Here is a 4,331-nt window from a genome sequence, read left to right as displayed (position 1 = left end):
AAGTTGGAGATGGTACTTCAGACACGTGAACTTTTAGGGGACATACTGAAACTACAGAACCCTAGGGAAATGTCCATGAGAAAGAGCACTGCTCAGATGGCCCAGGGACTTTGTGAAGTCAACAGAGAACTCAACCAGGATAGTCCTTACTTGCTTAGTAATTGGCTGTCAAGAGGAGAAAAGCTGTGTCTTAGAGTTGGGAGAAGAAAGGAGGACGGGCAAGCTGGAGAGAAGATAAGTACTATTGAGTGGACACCAGGAAAGATCTCACCGCGAAGGTGAGGCCCAGGACCTCTGAGAAAGAGCTCTCCTGACCTGCTTGCTATAAGGAGTCTCAGAGCGGAGCAGAGACACTGAAAGTGCAGAAGGAAGCCTACTTCAAGCATCTGCTTGGTCCTTCCCCCAGACTGACCTGGAGAACCACAGAGGCTGCCTCTCTGCTCCTGTCAGCTGATGCATCCAATGAATACAAAAGCATCTGTATTTAGAAAGTAGCCTGCAACCCTGCTTCTTTATTAGCCCAGTGAAGATACCTGAGTTCGAAACAAGAGTCGTTGCTGGAACTGTACTAGAGCCAACATCTCCTCAAGTCCAATTCCTCCCATTTACCCATCTATCGCTAAAAATGAGACTCATTGGGCAATGCAACTCTATGCCCACTTTTGGAACCCGAGACTCCTGTTATGCCTTCCTGCCCCTTCCGTACAGCAGCATCCACCTGTTTGTTCTGTTGGTTTGTTTATTGGAAGGGTCTTATGTAGTCTAGGCTGACCTCAAAGTCTCTGAGCCCTTCTCCTTCCACGTCCCTAGTACTAGGATTACAGGTCCTAGTAGGCCACCATGCCTGATTTAAGTGTTGCTGGGGCTCAAGCCCAGCACATCCTCAGCATCCTCCAGGAATGTACAGGATGCTTCTCTTCTTTTTGTCTAAAGCTATCCGGATAGGGGTATGGAATCAGATACACACACACACACACACACACACACCCAGAAGAGGCTTTGAAAATGGAAAGCCAGTCCCAGCCAGGGCCCTCACCGGATGGAGCACAGGAGGAAACAAAAGTGCTTGTGTTAACAGAATGTCATTTCCCAACATGAGTCAGGCTCAACGCTGAGGCAGGGAAAGGAGAGCAAATGCCTTCCCATTCATCACGACGGACACGGCTATTTTTAGAGCAACAGCAGCTCGGTGCTGGGCTCCAAAGACCCTGCCGTGGAAGGAAATGAGGCTCAGGCGATGGTAGAGCTGGCCAGGAGTAGAGAGTCCGAGAGCATGCTTGTGTTTGTGGATGCACAGAAAGGGGGGAAGGCAAGCCTTCCTCTCTAAACTTCACTTCAATCCTGAACCTAATCCCTGTGTGAGCACGGGGAGAGAAATGGAGCAGGTAGGTGATCATTGAGGGGGAAAGGAAATTAACTCATCTTTGCCTGGAGTTGGAATAGGTATTTGGCCTAGAAAGGGAATTCAGATATCCCACAATCTGACTTATGCTTGCTTGCTAGCTAGCTCTCTTTGGCTCTGTCTCTCTGTCTCTGTCTCTCTGTCTCTGTCTCTCTCTGTCTCTCTCTGTCTCTGTCTCTCTCTGTCTCTGTCTCTCTCTCTCTCTCTCTCTTTTATTTTTTTCCAGGATGGTTTCTCTGTGTAGCTCTCTCTGTCCTAGAACTTGCTCTGTAGACCATGCCGGCCTCAAACTCAGAGATTTGCCTGCCCCTGAGTCCTGAGTGCTAGGATTAAAGGCATGGACCACCACTGCCTGGGTCTATCTTGTACTTTCTTAGGTACATTTGTTCAATATCTCTAAGTGAGGGTTAAGCAGCCTCCTCCTGGATGTGGTGGTTGGGACTCAGGCCTCTGAGCTATCCAGCCAGCATGAAGAATCCAGACTCGGATGTCAGTGGTGGTTAGTTTCTGGAACCACTTGCCCTACTCAGTGCCCACAGGCCTTTACTCTAAAAGGGAAACCTTCTCTGGAATTAGAAGAATCCCTGGGTCTGACCCTTTTTTTCCATCAACTATAGGAAAGGAAATCCTGAGTTTGAACTTGGTCCCAACACCAGGTTGGGCTAAGGGTGTGGTCCCATTCTCTCTAGATCTCATCTGAAATATTCCTTGGTCCTGCCTCTGCTTATGCTAATGCATCCATGTTGGAGATCCGTACCTCCTCAGCATACACACGCAGAGGGCAGCACAGCTGGGGAGGAGGCTGCCTCTTCTAGGAAGCCTTGTGGCTTCTTAGATGTCCATCGGGGCTTATGGGAATGTGGTTTCTACTACTTGTGTAGTGTAAACCTGTAAGGGCCTTGGAGTTGACTCATTTTCCATTAATAGCCCGAGCTTCAGGCCAGTTTTAAACTTCTTACGGGCAAGAAAGATTGAGGTGACTTCCTGCATCGTCACCGAATGGATTCCTAAAATCCAAAGCAAGTGGACGGAGCATTCCACAGTGTCATGACTGCTACCTCCCCACCGGGAAGCAGAAAGGACTCCTGAGGTGGAAAAGACAGCCGAGAGCTCAGTTACGAATGAAAGTCTCTGCTGCCCGCCCCTCCCCAACCAATAGCGCCCAAGAGATGAGGGGCTTAATTGTTTTGACCCCCAGATAAGGGACAAACAAAATGGCAGGCCTCCTGTTCATTCATTTTCATCTCCATCTTTTCTTCTTAGGGCTATCACAGACAAGAACTGTGAGTCAGCACTGTGTTCAGGCCGGGCGCTCGGCTACCCTGAGAACCATCTAGATTACCTGGACAGACAGACAGACAGACAGACAGACAGACAGACAGACAAGGTTTGGAGGAAGACATACTGCCCAAGGAGCCAGGTGCTTCAATCCCAACTCTGTACCTGGTTTATGACTTTGACTCAACCACCCACCTGTATGGACCAGAAAAGGAACGGCTTGGACGACACACTCTTGAAAGTTCCTCTTCGGAATAGCACAAAACAAGTCTAAGGAAGGAGGTGGAAACTTCTAAATATTCTCCCCCAGAAAGCTGGTTCTTGGACCGAGGGAGTGGACTTGGCAGAAAGGGCATGGATAGCTAACAGATATCCATCTCTCAAATGCTATTTAAGGACCACAACAGGTATCCTCTGCACGACAGGTTATCGCTTTCCCATTGCACAGATATGTGCGTGACCACTGAGGTTCAAGGCAACGATAGGCCTAAACTTTTATCTTCCTGAGGTGGAAGCTCATGTGCTTTTTGTCACACCATACCCTCCCGATGGACCATCAGGGACAGCGAATTCTGTTTTCCTCACTCCAAACATCCTTTTAAAAGCCTGGCCCTCTATGAACTCCATTTTTTTCCTTCTATGACTTTGTTTATTATTAAAAGACGGCTGTAATTCTGTGTACCTTGAGCTGTACTGGGAAAACCGAAGGACAGTGTGGCCAAGTGCGTGGCCCTGTGTGCCACCAGATCCTCTTGTACAAGCTGCCACCAGACGACATCATCGGCAAGTTTCTACACTGTGCTCTTACTTCTAGAAGAGGAGATGAGTCCGACGCCAGCCCACTTCTTTCCAGGCACCTGAAGCCAGCCAGCTCCCTGTTCCCCTTTTCTTTGGGTGGCTTTGTGCAGGAAGATTCTGGCAGGCTGGGGTCTGATTGCTTGGCTAGGTCTCTCATGAAGCTTAGTGTGGTGATATTTTGTATGATCTAACAAATAAAGCTTGTCTGAAGATCAGAGTGTAGAGCTAGCCACACTAGTTAGCCATTGAAGCCGGGCAGTGGTGGCAGGCACCTTTAATCCCAGTACTTAGGAGACAGAGGGATCTCTGTTAGTTCAAGGCTACCCTGGACTAGGAAACTGATCCAGTCTAAAAGAGAAACAGAGTTAAGGAGTGGTGGTTTGCACCTTTAATCCCAGTATTTGGGATTCACATGCCTTTAATCCCATCACTAAGGAGGTGAAGGGATATGGTTGAATAGAGAGAGGGATATACGGTAAGAGGAGACAGGAGCATCGCTGTCAGTCTGATGAGCAGTCCGTCTGAGGAGACAGCCTGAGGATAGGATCACCCCTTTGGTCTGAGCTTTGGTAGAGGTAAACTACCACTACTCCAGTGGCCACTCTGCTTCTCTGATCTTTCACCTGTCACCCCCTGATGGCTGACTCCGGGTTTTTCTTATTAAGACCAATTAGAATTCGTGTTTCAACTTAGGGGCACGGCAAGAGCTAGAGCCAGTGTCAGATCCACTCGCTACTAAAATTCCTTTGCCCTCCTCTCTGGCTTGCCCTGCCCTGTTATATCAAGGCCGTTGACTACCTCCCTGTTTCCGTTGGTCCAGTTCTTTTCTCATCTCTCTAGTCTCCCTCCCTCT

The 4,331-nt window shown here is 48.8% G+C and overlaps 1 long non-coding RNA gene across 1 annotated transcript; it reads left to right on the top strand.

Moving 5' to 3' along the window:
- The first annotated feature begins 1,027 nt into the window (after nt 1–1,027).
- On the top strand, nt 1,028–4,113 carry LOC101985297. Its single transcript, XR_258844.1, has 2 exons — nt 1,028–1,385; nt 2,666–4,113. It is a non-coding gene; the product is annotated as an uncharacterized LOC101985297 (long non-coding RNA).
- Nucleotides 4,114–4,331: the final 218 nt, after the last annotated feature.

Source organism: Microtus ochrogaster, unplaced genomic scaffold (genome assembly GCF_000317375.1).
Source record: "Microtus ochrogaster isolate Prairie Vole_2 unplaced genomic scaffold, MicOch1.0 UNK26, whole genome shotgun sequence".
In the NCBI taxonomy this organism is placed as follows: domain Eukaryota; kingdom Metazoa; phylum Chordata; class Mammalia; order Rodentia; family Cricetidae; genus Microtus; species Microtus ochrogaster.
The sequence above is the reverse complement of the archived record's forward strand: the minus strand, read 5'-3'. Positions and strand labels throughout refer to the sequence as shown.